This window comes from Pyxicephalus adspersus, chromosome 4 (assembly GCF_032062135.1).
Source record: "Pyxicephalus adspersus chromosome 4, UCB_Pads_2.0, whole genome shotgun sequence".
In the NCBI taxonomy this organism is placed as follows: Eukaryota; Metazoa; Chordata; class Amphibia; order Anura; family Pyxicephalidae; genus Pyxicephalus; species Pyxicephalus adspersus.
Genome location: NC_092861.1, coordinates 46,937,799 through 46,953,747, shown reverse-complemented (window position 1 = coordinate 46,953,747; position 15,949 = coordinate 46,937,799).

The following is a 15,949-nucleotide window of genomic DNA, read 5'->3' as shown; positions in this document are numbered from 1 at the left end:
AAGGGCAGAAGGATAAATAGGAATGCCTTTTAATATGTAAAGTTTTTCCTTGATTTGTTTTACTGGTAAGGTTAGGTTAACTGAAGTCTCCTGTCAGATTCTGTGAATTTTGTGATTTTTTCCCTATTGATTCCATTTATATATATATATATATATATATATATATATATATGGGGCCTAAATGAAATATCGGGTCATGTGAGTGTACTATAGCTGGAACTCTAAATAGTTAATATTATATGACTTCTTTTTAAAGTACTTTTACCCTTTCTAAATGTAAGAAAACAATACCTCTTATTCCCACAATATTTTACATTCTAAACAAGCTTGCCAGTCTATGCAGTGGTCCCCAACCTTTTGGGGCTCGCAGACCACTCGGGGAGACATGTGTCACTCAAAGGAGAAGAAACTTCCTCCACAGTGACGTCATGATGCCAGAACCTGCTCATACCCCTATCGGAGGTCTGAGCCTGCAATAGGAGAGTGAGTGGGTTGTGTCCAGAGACACAACCCACCCACCACCCTGAGCCTGCGATGCGTACCGAAGACATGGTCCACAGCTCTGCTGGTGCGCCCCCCCCAAGCAGGGTTTTTCTCCAGCCAGAGCTGCGGCCCACCTGTAGGATGGCCACAGCCCACTGGTGGAGCCCACTAGTGGACCGGGGGTTGGGGACCCCTGGCCTATAGCACTTACTATACTCAACTATACTAATCCCCCATGTACCATATAAAGTTGTTTGGGGGAATACGGATAGTTTTTATCTCTGAAACTTTTGCAATTGTATTATGTTATTAATATTATTATTATTATTATTATTATTAATAATAATATTAAACAGAATTTATATAGCGCCAACATATTACGCAGAGCTGTACATTAAATAGGGGTTGCAAATGACCGACAGATACAGAAAATGACACAGAAGGAGGAGAGGACCCTGTCCCGAAGATTTTACAATCTAGAAGGTGGGAAAAGTATTGCACAACAGGAGGGAGGATATGGAATAATGGAAAGTATGATGGACAGATGGGTTTTGACCTAAAAAAAAAGAAAATAAAAAAAAATGGGGTTCATCAGGGCTTGGTATTGATTAAAAAAAATTGAAAGGATCCTGATGGACAATTAGAATTGTTTGCTCCAGGTGCCGGTTAGCTTTTCTGTACTTTCCTTTGGCCACTACTCCTAGGAGAGTTTCCTCTAGATAATCATTTTGTTACACTGCTGCAGACCTGTCTGCAAACGCCTATTGCTTTGAGAGATCCAGTGCTTCACACTTTCCTTATATTTCTGAAATGTGTGTGTGTGTGTGCTACAACATAATGTAAAATGAAAATAAGAACTTTCTCAACAAAATAGTGACCTTTTGGTCTTTTGCTGGTTAGAACCCAAATGAAGATTAGCACAGTCAAACAGTGACTTTATGCCTGCTTGTGATATCTTTTTAGGAACTTTATTGAACTACATAGATTGGTGTCATCTACAGACTCAACAGTGAGACAATATTTACACTATATTATTAATACACAAGGGTCCCAACGCTTTGGGTGCACAGATAGCAATCATAGACCATTCAGAGGTATTCAGTACCATTAAGTATGAAGTATTATTAATTGCTCTCTCTGAATAGTTTCCTGCTCATTCACAGACTGAATATTGTTAAGCTGTCGATTCAACAGTTTTTGCTAACTTTCTCATAAACATTTGTTTGACAACTCTATAGTAGTGTGACTTAATACTGCTTTTGGCTAATGATAATATCTGCCCATATTGACTAATATAAAAATATCTGCCCACCTATAGAAGTATAGAAGTAGAGGTATGTACTTCCTGTGCAAAGACTTGGAACCCTTTTTAACACTTTACCAATGAAGAAAAAAACAAGACCTCGGCATTCCTATGGGCAAGTTCATACTATTTGCTACATTTAATAATGCAGAACACATGCATCAATGGGCATCCCTATCAATGCACTACAGTGACGCACATGTGGTGCAGTGGCCCCCAACATTCTAATGTGTAATTCTCAACTTTACATTCACACAAAAAATGGTCATGTTTAACTTTTTTGGAGCTGGGGTGCACAATGTAATGCACATTAATATTCATGCATTACCATACCATCTTATACAAGGCTCTTACCAAATGTGCCAACCAAACTGCAGGAACTCATACCATCTCGTTTTCAAAGCAATCGACTCTAGCATCTTCTGTATTATTATAGCTATACTAGGCACCACACCACCTTTAACTTTCTATTAACTTTGTCATATCACATTTTTTTTTTCACAATGGAACCTGAATAGTATATACTGACAGGCCAAAATATTATGTGGTGCACACATCTATTTTTATGGATCAACCAAACTCACGTAGCACTGTCCAAACAATACAAAGACATCACTTAAAGTCACTAAAAATACAGGGCAGCTTACAGCCCTGCATCTAAGCTTTGTCACTCTATTGAACACAGCAGTACATACTTGTGCTGTGCCTTTTTAATACTAGCTAAACGTCTGTGAGAATTAAGCTAAATGTCTCTTGTTACACACTATATGAACTCAATATCAAATATCAATTTGTACATGTTTATCCATTTCTCCTAAAGAAGCAGCATTGTCATCGCCCTAAAATATTGTAAAGCCGGTTTAGTGCCTATTTGTATTAAGCAGTGGGAACTGCTTGGGATACATGTTTTTAGTACTATCGTCATTGACCATAATTTGGTGATGTTTTGTGTATATGTCCTTGTTTTTAACTTTTTTAGGCTACATTGTAAAAAAAGTTTTGATGTTTTAAGGTCTCTTGTTGATGTGGTAGTGCCTTTTTGGTTGGTTAAAAATATCCCAAGCCTGTGTCTTACCATGTAGAGGAAGATAACACAGGTGTGAACTGGGTGGCCAAGGAACCTACCCAACTTTTTCCTGACAGATTCCAAGATTCCATAATGTTATTGAAAAGACAAACTGTTCTTTTTCTGGAGCCCTTTTAACAAAGAAAAATGGAATTCTGGGTGTAATTTACACATTGTTGCACACTTTTACCACCAAATACTGTGATACATCACACACACATCAAGTATATAAATGTTTGTACTTTTTAAAGCTAATATGGTAAATTATATTCTCTATGTAAATATTGTATATTTTGTACATTTTAGAAATACTACACAAAAACAATTTCTAGTAGAGACATTTTACATCTTCAATTCTTTTTATAAACATGAACAAGTTACTTTATTTACACCATCTATAAAGCAGTTGACTGATAATCTTCATAGCCTAATGAAAGACAGTGTATTTTAGAACATCATTTTTGTAATTAATATTAATTTTCTAGTAAATGTCAGGACAGAGATGGAATACTTGCCAGGAGACAATTACTATATGAGATATTGCACAGTCATATTAATTATCTACAATTTGGCAATGGTTGTAAATCTCAGATATCCTGCACAATCCATATAGCCTGTAGGTCTGTTTTGTATTAACCACAGTAAGGCAGTTTATTGTTCTGTACACTTTTATTTTCATGTGTGTAATTTATTTTATTTTATTAATTTTTTTATTTTATTAATTTGTTTTATTAACAGATGCATCATGATCTAGTATGCAGATTGTATATTGTACTGTGTATTTATTAATATACGAACATAAATAATATTAGTGGTTATTGCTTTTATAATTCTTTTTTTGGTCTTTAAATATGTTCCTCTTGAATGAATTTTGACAATGAAAGATACTCAATTATTTAATGTTGTTTAACAATGAATTCAATTAAATGCCGCAAATTCAATGGTGGTAGAATTTGATGTGTAATATCACTCTGTGCTTTTAAGGTTGCTACAAGAACCAGTTATGGGGACAAGTGGTGGGGGGCTACCAGTTCTTGTCAACCCTCCCCCCCACCCTCCATGTGCTCAAAATAAAATAAATAAAATATCCAATCTTTTAAAGGACTTTTTTGTGTGTGTCAGCAACAGTTAACGTTTACATTTTATGGGTGTGGAGGTTTGCATTATTTAATTTCATGTTCCTGGAGTTTTTTTTTTTTTTTTTAAATAGTCCTTTGTTTGTGCAGGGTTCCTGCATGCAGTTGCAATTTTAACCCAAGAACCCCACATTTGGGCCCCTCGTTGTCCTATTTGATAATAAAAGGCATGTTTCTAAATACCCCTGTAAAATGTCAGGCAAGCCAATGCTCGAATGAGAGGCTGGGCTTCGGAAAATGTTTGGCAAGTGTTGCAATCAAAACTGGTGGTCAGGAGGCACCACATCTGCCTTACTAGTTTCAGGATGGATCTGCTATACATTCAGAGAGCACATGCAGAAGGAAGTGGAGGGGATTACCCAGATCTTCTCTTCTTGCTCCCTTCAGGCACAGAGCAGCTATTTTTTTAGTGAAGTATGCTATAACTTTAACTTAAGTTGAAGCCAAACGATCAGCTTCATAGCCAAGTAATTATCATTCTTTAAAATGAGATCAGCAATAACAGCTTCCATCATCTTTCAGGGAAGGGCCAATTGAAGCATATTTTAGTTTACGATTTGAAAATACAAATTACGCTTTTTATATGCTTGACTCATCCAGTATAAATGACTGCATAGGTCAATGGCTGTTTCAAAATGATAAAAAAATGAAACCATAAAAACTACCAAATGTGTCTGCTGAAGAGATATGTTATAGAATATTTATAAATATAATTAATATTGAATGTTGAATTCTCTTACCAACACACATATATGCTGAAATAGTAATAGAGAAAACCTTTAGTGAAAAAAATTATTGACCTGTGGCAGCTATTTACAGTAAATACTCTATATGGTTTTATTTGCAATGAACAACAGAATTAAAACAACTTAAATTTTCAAGTGTTTCTCTAGAAAAAACTTCTTTGGTGGTTGCAATAAAGTACATCAAGCATACAGCAGGACCAGCAGATATGAATTGTAAGTTAACCACCCCAGCAGTAACCCCGGGTGTGACTCGGGGTAAGAAAAAGATGCTAGAAGCGATAACCCCGAGTCACACTCGGGGTGTGACTCGGGGTGTGACTCGGGGTAGCTAAAACAGCGAAGCTCAATAAAAAATCAAGCCTTACCTGATCTGCTGGCTTCCTCCTTCATCCTCCTTCGTCCTTCGATTCGCCTCTCTTCCTCCGGCCGGTGTCTTTTGTATCCGATGAGTCACCGGAAGTTCCCCGTGACGTTCTGTTCGGGGTGTGGCGGCAATTTCAAATCGATTTGTATTGCATTCAATACATAATAACTGTATTGAATGCAATACATTGGATTTATATGTGTAAAAGCAGTACATTGTTTTTCATGGACAAATATTTCACAGTACAATATAATATTATGAGTATAATATTTATTTTTAATTTTTAAAAAAGTTATTAAAAAATGTATATATATTTAAAAAACTTTTAAATTTATTATTTTGACATGATGTGTTTCAAACTTTATTATACTCATACTAATGTATTATACTGTAAAATAAATTTTCATGAAAAACAATGTACCACTTTTAGACATATCAGGGATAAGATAAGTGCATATATATTAAGACAGACTGGACAGCAACTGGACAGGTGAGAGCAGAAAAGAACAAAAAGAGGGTTGACTGAGGAAGGGCAGCTAATAGTAGAGTGGGAGTGGGTAGAATGGGAGTGGGGTAGAGTGGGAATAATTCCAAACATACAAAAGCATGAAAAATAAACTACACATAGTGATAAGTAAATCCATTTACCTGAACCTAAATCTAAAGCTATTAGATTTTCATTTTCATTTTTGATTACTATTTGGCACACTTGGAAAACTATTGCACCCTGCACTACTTGCCTTCCTTTTAATGTGCAGGAATCCAATTATGTAAACAAATGGACTAAAATGTGGCCTCATATTGAAGCTGTTGGCAATGTTCAGAAATGTATGCAATTTCTTTAATGAAAATTATGTTTTACTTCTTTAGTAAATCACCCTTAGTGTATGCCATGTCATTCTGACATTGTATAATCCAGATAAGTTTATCTACTACCTACATCTACATCATTATGTAATGGCAACTTACCAACTCATATGACCATAAAAGAGATAAATGATAACTTAATAAAAATGGAAATAAGGTCAGAAAGGGTTTACTTTGCAGCAAATAAAAATCTTTTTCATTCAGCTGCATACTCTACACCCTCTGTGTTTCCCCTAGCAATGTTTGCATCCAATTGAAAACATAACCCCTAGAAATTCCTTTTGGAACGCTAGTCATGTGTCACAGAATAGGCTGGTTCCACTTATGAACCATCACGGTGAAAACATTCTTGATACCGGTCCCAACCTATCCCCTGAGCAAGCCAATCGGTGAATTGCGTCGGGTTCTGAGCCGTATTTCCAGTTCAGTAGAAAGTACTCTGTCTAGGTGAAGGGTCAGGAATCCCATGATGTTAATGGGACAGACCCAAATTCTTATATTGTATATATAAAATTGTTTGAAATCCACAATTGTTAATATATTTTAATTTTCCACAAAGTAAACCCCTGCTTTTCTGTCCTTATTTACATTTTTATAATATTACTCAAGGGGGCGGCCACTATATACAACACAAAAATTGAACCCAGGAGGGAGAAATAATCTCTCTTTTTGTTTAGTGATAAATGATAACTTGTTAATGCAGATAATGCAGTTAGCAATACAAGAGATAATACCAACAAAATAAACTAATACACATTTAAAGTGAGAGGGGAAAAAAAGATAAATTACTTTTAAGCATTATATATTTAAATCAGTGGAGCATCCATGACCTCCAAACACTTTTTCATAGAGAGGCATTTGTCCTTGTGTTGCAATAACAATGACATTCTGTTTTAGAACTTTGCTTTATCTCATTTGTTAGGAACAAGAGAAAAAAAATATCCTGAAGGATAAAAAAAAAATGACTGAAAAAGTACAACTTTTACTTTTGAGATATGCACGATTGTCATCAATTTTCAGTTTAAAGCTAAATTCTAGCCTTATTTTTAGTCTTTCAGAATTGCACAGGCTCAGAGAAGCAGTAGCACTTCAAATAGAGCCAAATTTATTTCCTGGCTGGAGAAACATCATTCCCAGCCTTACTGAACTTTTTCCTCCAGTTTGATTCACTGGATTTCAGTTTTTTCTATCATATTCAGCATCCAATGTTGGCATTAGCACAGCTTCCCTTTTTAAGGAAGCCTACTGCTGTACACTCTCATCAGCCGAAACCTACTTGCACTCATGCAAACAGTACACTGGCATATAATAAAACAGGGTTTACTTTTATTATGATGAATAATAGGTAACAAAAGGGACCCAGGTTTATATACAAAAATTATACTTTTAAACATTTTTCTTTATTGAGGTTCATAAAAAATAAAAATCTACAAAGGTGATAAATTTAAAATGGCAGGTATACTATCAGTAGATAGAAAAAACAATGGTATAATTAATATTCAGGTTCTAACCTACTATATAAATGTAAGAGGGCTCCACCAGGGCACACCACAAAGGGTGATGTGTAGGTATCCTAGAGGCCAGCAGGCTCTTTGCTGCTGGGTGTCACCAGGTCACAGCCCTCAGGATCACCCTACCTGAAGGGGAAAAATGGAATGGCCCCGGTGTGCAGTCAGGGGGCAGGCAAAGTGGTCCGGGTCCAAGCAAAGGGTTAGGGCAGGTGTCAGACAAGCATAATTCAGGTACAAGCATGGGTCAGGGCAGGCAGGAGGCAAGCATAGTCACGTAGAAGCACAGATCAGAGCAGGCCCAGGAAAACATAGTCCAGGTCCAAGCACGGGTCAGGGCAGGTGACAGGCAAGCTTAGTCTGGGTCTAGACACAGGTCAGATCAGAAATAACAATGGAGCACAACACACAGTAGCAAGGTAGCAAGAGCAAAGTCACAGCAGCAGCCTTCATTACTGCGTCTCCTCCTTGGGCTGTGTCAGTGTGAGCAAGACTGCCCACAAACATGTGAGACCAAAAAGTGCTGCATGCTCTGTCAGACAGAGACAAAGAGCGAGTGCTGCACTTGGCAGCCCTACATGGGATTCTGCAGGACAGTTTAGTGGGTAGCACCGGGGGAGCCGACGGGTATTGTGACAGTCCCCCCCGTAAGGGCAACCTCCTGCCAAGTGCCAGTTTTCACTACAATATTTATTTTGTCTTTGTGCACAAGTTTCTGGTTATGCTACTATGGTACAGAATACATTGCTGCAAAGTTGCTTGTGAGGTTGTCAGTATGGGCCTGATTTACTAAAGCTCAAGACCAAAAACTCTGAAATGGATCTGGTGAGGATGTATCAGTTAGTATCAGGGATGTATCAAGCCACCTATTAAAAGAAAATGTTTTTATTACTTTATCAATAACTCTGTCAGTCTTAACCAATGCCTGAGTAGGGAGCTGAATCTGTCTTCTCCTGACTGGGAGGGAGAGTTAGAATTTCCTGCACTGGCAAGTTAGCTAATTTTCTCTCACCTTCCACTCTCCATAGTGCTGCTTCATAAAGAACCAGTATATGCACATTTAACAGTGAGCGGCAGCCTGCAGTACCTAACTGCTCACTCTTGCTCCTATTTATTCTTTACGGGGTTGCTGTGGGAAGAAGTAATCTGTAGTAGTGGTTCCCTGGCATGATGAAGCAGTAACCACACAGCAACCTCACTGTCAGCCTGAACATAAGCTTAAGACTCTGCCTCTGCTGCTGCACTCTCTGATGGAGGCCTGCACTTTACACGTACCCCTAGACCTGGCAACAGAGTAGGTGGTGGTGTGGTTCTTATGCTCTCCCCCAACAGTACATACAGAATCCTTCCTACCCCACCCTCTCTAATTTTCTCCTCGTTTGAACTGCATTCTGTACGTTCATCTCCCCCTACCTCTCATGTTTTTTACTGCTGCTGTTTTTTACCACCCAGTTTCACAGTTTTTAGATAACTTTGTGTCTTGGCTCTGACATGTTCTTTCCCATGACCTGCCCACCCTCATCCTTAGTAACGTTACCATTGCAGTGTATGATCCTAACCAGCCTTCCTCAGCCAAAGTGCTCTTTATTACCTCCTCCTTTGCACTTACACAGAACATAAATGGCTCCACACACATCACTGGACACACATTAGACCTGGTATTTTCCAACCTCTGCAATATCACCCACCTTGACAACTCACCATTTCCCTATTCTGACCACAACCTCCTCACCTTCAACCTAACTCTTGCCCCCCATTTCCACATCCCAGACCTGGTAAATGGCATAGAGATTTCCATAACCTCAACCACAACCTATTCTCAAACTGCCTTAAGTCTCTAACCCTCGCTATCTCTAAAATAACATCTCCAGATAAAGCTGCCACTCAATTCACCCACACTTTTTCTTTGGCTCTGGATAATATTGCCCCTGCCACTTTCGGCTACCCATGTCCTGCTAACCCCCAATTTTGGCAGAACAATCATACCAAACAGCTATAAAAGACTGTGCAGCTGAGCACAAGTGGAGAAAATCTGGCCTAAGCACTGGCTTCATGGACTACCGAGCCATGCTACAAAAGTTTAACACTGAGCCCATTGTCACCAAGCAAAATTATTTCTCCCTCCTAAACCCTATACCTGCTCCCCCACAACTACCTTCTCTGCCTAAGATATAGCCACTTGCTTCAGAGATAAAGTTTTCAAACTCAGACTTGATGTCTCTGCTCACCATGCCACTCCAACCTTATCCACCCCTGCCACCTGTAAATAATCACTAAGCTCCCTCTTAGTTGTTACTGTGGATGAAGTCTCCTCTCTCATCATCTACATCTACTACCTGTCTGCTTGACCCAATTCCCCCTGATCTACTCTGTGCCCATTCCTCCACCCTTGCCCCCGCACAAACCGAACTATTAAACTTTTCCCTCTCTACTGGTATCTACCCCTCCTCTTTTAGACATGCCAATATTCTCCCTATCCTAAAGAAACCCTTACTAGAGGCCTCCCTACCTTCTAGCCACCATCATATCTCTCTTCTCTCATATGTTTCCAAACTTCTTGAGCGCACTGTATCGTATAAAAGACTCACCGACTATCTGAACACCAAGTCTCTCCTTGACCCACTCGAGCCTGGCTTTCATGCTGCCCATTCCACTGAAACAGCTCTTACTAAAGTGGCCAATGACCTCATCAGAGCTAACTGTACCAAATGTATGCTGATGACACTCAAATTTGTCTACCCCTGACTTGTCTCCCTCAGTCCTGGGTAAGGTTTCATGTTGCCTGGCTGACAGATTCCTCAAATTCCAAATCTCCCCGACAAACTCCTAACTGTTAATACACTGCTTTTCATCCCTCTTCTCAGGCGCATTGTCTCCGTGTCACCTTTGATTCTGCTCTCTCCTTTACTTCTCCATATCCAGAAAATTTCCAGGTCCTGTCACTTTCGCATGCACAACATCTCCAAAATCAGTTCCTACCTGTCCCCAGAGACCACCAAACGCCTTGTACACGCTCTTATCATCTCTCGTCTGGACTACTGTAACATCCTCCTATATGCTGCTTCCCCACATCCTAGATCGTAAGCTCTTCTGGGCCTCCCCTCCTCCTGTGTCACTGTCTGTATCTGTCTGTCATTTGCAACCCCTATTTAATGTACAGCGCTGCGTAATATGTTGGTGCTATATAAATACTGTTTATTAATATTATCATTATTATTAATAATAATAATAATATTATTAATAATAATTATAAGAGCTATCTTTCAAGGCAATTGGGGGATAGGTGGCAGCCTAAGGTAACTAGGCAAGGAGAGTAAAAAGCACAAATCCGTCCTTGAGTATAAAGTGTATTTCTTTTCTTTCCTAAAAAAACATTTAATCTGTACAACATGTAAAAATGTTCCTAACAGTTCGAAACCAAGCTAAAGCTTAAAAGAAATACAACTGGAAATTAGAAAAAAAAATCTATACAAACAATTGTGTCCGGGTTACCTACTTTAGGAATCATTATTCTTACAATGTTTTACCTATTTAATTACCATAAAGAACAGATAACCATGTGTCTGCACAGAGAGTTTACATGCATTAGCTGTTGATGCTTGGTGACTACAAAAAAAATCTTCTAATCCTTCTGCAGTAGCTCTGCCCTCCAGTCAGTTAATTTTCTAAACGTATAACTGTGCTATAACATATTTCCTATCTGCCAAGGGAAAAAAACTGCCAAAACAGCGTAAATTTAAAATTTAACACCCCTTCTCGTGCTATTTGCATGAAACTTCTGAAAAGTTTTAGGCACTAAAACAGGAAATAATTGCACTTTGTGCACTGCAAAATGTGCTGAATACATATTTTATTAACATTTTCTCTTGTTTTCATCATAGCTCGGAGACACCAGGGACACAGTAAATTGCAGTCACACCTACAATGCCTATGATAATAGAGTCAAGCATAACTACTCTACTTTAATCATAAGGTAATTATGAGTAATAGCTCCTTCAGGTAATGATAGTGCAAAAAACAGGTCTAGCTTTAATTGTTTTAGTGATTTTGATTGATGACTGGATGTTACTTTGCAGGGCATAATAGGTTTTGCTTTGTGAGCTTTCAGTACAAGAGATGGCTTTCTAAAACATGCATGTACAGTAATATTAGAATATGATATTTACTGCTTTGTTTGTATGGCTTTTATTCAATTTGCTGTTATCGCTGATGATTTACACTGTAAAACAGTTTAATGTGGAGCTAAACCCAAAAAAACAAAAATGTAATCACTGGATGTGGTGAAAGATAATTCATATTATTTTTAACTGTTTTTCCTTTTTGATTACTTATTATTAATACACAAACACAATCCCTGTTCCCAGACGAATACACTCACTCCTCGACTATGTCCATGGTTGTCATGCAGGCTGGACTTTAAACATGTATCCCTTTGTTTATTCCCATTGTGTGGGTTGATGAGTGGAGTAGTATACAGTAGATAGGATGGCAAGATACTTGCTAAAAAGGTTTCTTGCTTGAAAAATAAAAAAGTTAGGCCACCACATATAAGGACTGCAAAGTTGCAATATATCATTTTTTTTTGTTTTAAATATCATCATCTAAATAAATATGGGTAAATAACTTAAATAACACAATGATTGATTATACTAGAACTGCAACTCATCCTACAGACCCTTCTGTGATTTCTAGTACTCTAGTGTTGCTTTTGATGATGATGTTGCAATTAACATTACTCTTGTTTACTCAACTGGACAGTTATAGTTTCAACCTACAGAGAAAGGCAGAAATGCATTTTTGAATCTTTATAATTATACTAAACTTTTACACAATACCAGATTTATCATTGGGTGTATGCATGCTCAGTGTCTGTGATTGACAGAAGCAAATAAGCAGGCTATATCTATTGGCCACACATTATTTTCCATCATCAGTTTAAATACAGTCATCTCACAAAAGGTTATTTACATTTTATAAATATTCTAATCTAGTTTAGGACCAACAAAAAGTGTAAATGTTTTGGGTAAAAAAGGTGATAATATCATCAAAATTCATCCATAAAAGAACAATTATTGCCCTTTTGGTTTGCCTTACATTACAATTACAATGTCATATTACAAAACATTGTGGTGTGACATCTGAAAATCTCCAAATAAATCAAACAAGTCCCCTTGACGTATAAATGCAGGGTAACGCAGTCTTAGCAAGTGTATTATCCTTTTTTCGATTGAAAATCAATTGGCAATTGTTTGTTTCCAGTTTGGTGGACAGTTAGGGCCTAGTTTTTTGAAGCTCTCAAAGATTGGATAAGATAGACTATCATGGAAGAACCTGGTTGATCTAACAAACCTGGAATGGATTTCTTAAAAATAATTTTCTGTTATTTTAAAAAATATTATCTATCCTGGACAGTGACTGTATGCTTTATCGATCTGCACAGTATGGCTGGCACAAGCAAAAACTGGAAAGCTTAGTTAACTTTGCTTTTATCAGTATGTATGACTACTCAGAAAAACCTGAGTTTGAGTGACAAAGATCTGCTAAAAGTAAAATATTGGTCTCCTACTGTCATGTCATGTAAGTAAAGATCTTTCTTTTTTATGGAATTTTCTTGTGGAATTCCTATTGAAACCTTTAACTATAGATCAATAGATAATAGAGTCCAATTACACACAAGGAGACCCGTTGTCAATTATGCGCTTGACTGTCTGGACTAATGATTTAGCAATTGGTAAATATCTTAGTCATCAGTCCCAAAACACAGCACACTTGGGTCGATATTCTGCCCTTCCTATTACTGGAGGTAGGGATGGCTGAACCATAGGACCATATATTGATGCTGCTCTGACTGATGTGAGCTCCAAATCAGTTACAAAATGACACAACTTGTGTACTTTTGATTTATACCATGCCATTTCCAATTACATTAAGTCCAGTAAAGGACCATCAAATTAATTCCTTAGGATTGGTCTGTCACTTAATTCACTTTGGATCCCCAGTAAAACTGTTGAACAATTGAAGATGGTCTCTTATGTTTTAGACTTAATTGTTTATTTACATTAAGAATAGTGGATTGCTGCTATTGCTACTGGTCAGATAAAAGAAGACTCCTGATTGGTTGTTACACTTATAATATCACTTTCTTTTCATTGTTTGTTTTCACACACTAGTTAACACTGTATTCTCTATTATAAAGAACAATTGCCCCCCCCCAGACTAATCAAAGTTTTATCAACTAAGTCATATATTTAAAGGAATTTTAATTTAATCTTACTAACCTGACCAGAAAAAAAAAGTAATGTAATACCAATGTATATAGCTCAGAAACAATACCAAGACAGAATGGGTAATAACTGTGAATAGTAAAACCGTCATAAAATGGGATTGACAAACAACATTACCCTATAAAACAGTACAAGACATAAAGGGTAAATGCAAAGCTACTATAGATTCTGTTAGTTAAGTGCATTGTCCTTTTTCAATTTATTGAATAAGGCCTTTAGATTGAGGAGAAAGGCTTATTTCCCTGCCAGGAGTTGGCAGGAGGGTTTGAGTGCTTCTTGTTAAAAGATGTACTTTAGGATGCAGAAATACACTACAGAAGAATAATGGAGGACATTTAAGTATGAAGACTCATGTATGAAACATATTTATTACCTACATTGCATTAGGATAACAAAGCAGCCCCCGTAATAGCCTTTAACAGTTTGTAATCTTTGAAGAAAAATGGCTAGCTAGATGGGTGACCTAGCCTAATTCCATGTGTAATTGTTGTTATGCACTAACATAAAAATAAGCAAAAAAGCTGTTTATAAATGTATCGTTTTTAGTGTCCAACATCCAACAATAGAAAATGATAACTGCAAAAAGTTGCTGTGTTCTAAAGATTTCAATTAGATGTAAGCCCCATCTCTAAACTTTAACATATGAATGCACTTTTGATGTCAAAATATCTTTAAATTTGCATCTTTAATAAAATACCTGGTAATCCTACCTCGAAGGTAGGCTTTTTCATGCACCCTCTTCCTGTTATATGGTGACAAACTGTTTCCTAATTATATTCTGTATTTTCCCCTCATCACATGCCTCCTTGGTTCAGACCATGCTGACACACTTGTAGGTATGTTCAACAACTGTCACTATAACAAATAAAATTTACAGCAAATCCACAGCACTTTTTTCAAGCCAACACTTTAATACGTGATGTAGACAGCAAGTGGAGAGGATGGAGTAGAACAGGTGCACTGAGATGGAACAAAGATAAATGAAAAAAAACTGAGAAATCATGAAATAATTGTTACCTAATAAAAAGGGATTCTGCCTAAAAACAAGGATAAAACTGGCTCAGTTTTGCAAACTTGTGAAAACCGATTTCATGTGCATTTTACTTTTCACCTTACAAAAGTCTTTTGAATAATTAACAGGCATAGTTATTTTTCTAACAAGCTTTTTAGTCATCTAATAAATGTATCTGCCAATACTACATTTCCTCAATAGTGTATCTGCAAAGACATAAATGAAAAAATGGTCAGTAAATGAATGCAAGTCATAAAGGTGGGGATAGAGCATGTAATAAATGCTGGGCTTTACAGGGTATAGTACACTGTTGGATATGTCTTGTGAAATCTCTTACAAGGAAATGATGTTTGAAATATCCCATTCATCACAGACAGATGGCTGTACAAGCATTCGTAACTTAACATAATCTTGGGATGTGTGCACTCATCAGGTGTAATTCTTTCCGAAGCAATGAGATGGAAAGTATTCTGTCTGTAATAGCATTGTAACATGCTGCTAATTGTAATCACTTTTTAACTTTCTTTTTAGACAACATTGTCTGTGTGATCAAATTATTTTTATTTTTGTATAGCTCAGTTAGCGACAAATAATTTTTAGACATTATATCAGCATTATGTAAATCCCTTGATTTTAGCACTGCATAGTTACACAGAAAAATAGACACAAAAAAAGAAATTATGATTAAATTGCATGGTGCTCCTGCAGATTGATTTGCTTGTCAAATTATGTGAAGCACTGTTCCACAGAATTTGTAAATGCTGTATGTATTGTAAACAGTAGACCATTAAATTGTTAGATTACCCAGGGTGCAGATCATACAGCATCCTCCTGTATCATGCCTTTGTTTAGAAATAAATGAACACTAAGGATGGGCCCGATATTTTGGTTAACTTGATTTCTATACAGAAACAGCAATGTTTGCCTTGATCAAAATGTCTTTTTTTTCATGCAACAAAACTGGGCAAAATTAGCTTTTTTTTTTTTTTTTGCAAATGTCATTTTTCTTACTTTATATTGACAGATTTAGAGGCTGTGTGGATAGGCTTTGGACATGTGTTGATGGATCAGTTTGAAATACTTTTGAGAACATTCCAAACTCATTGACATGTGAATTTGACATGCAATTAAGCTCCTTTTGACCTGTATTTGATCTAGTTCAAGCAGGTTTTGCATTCCC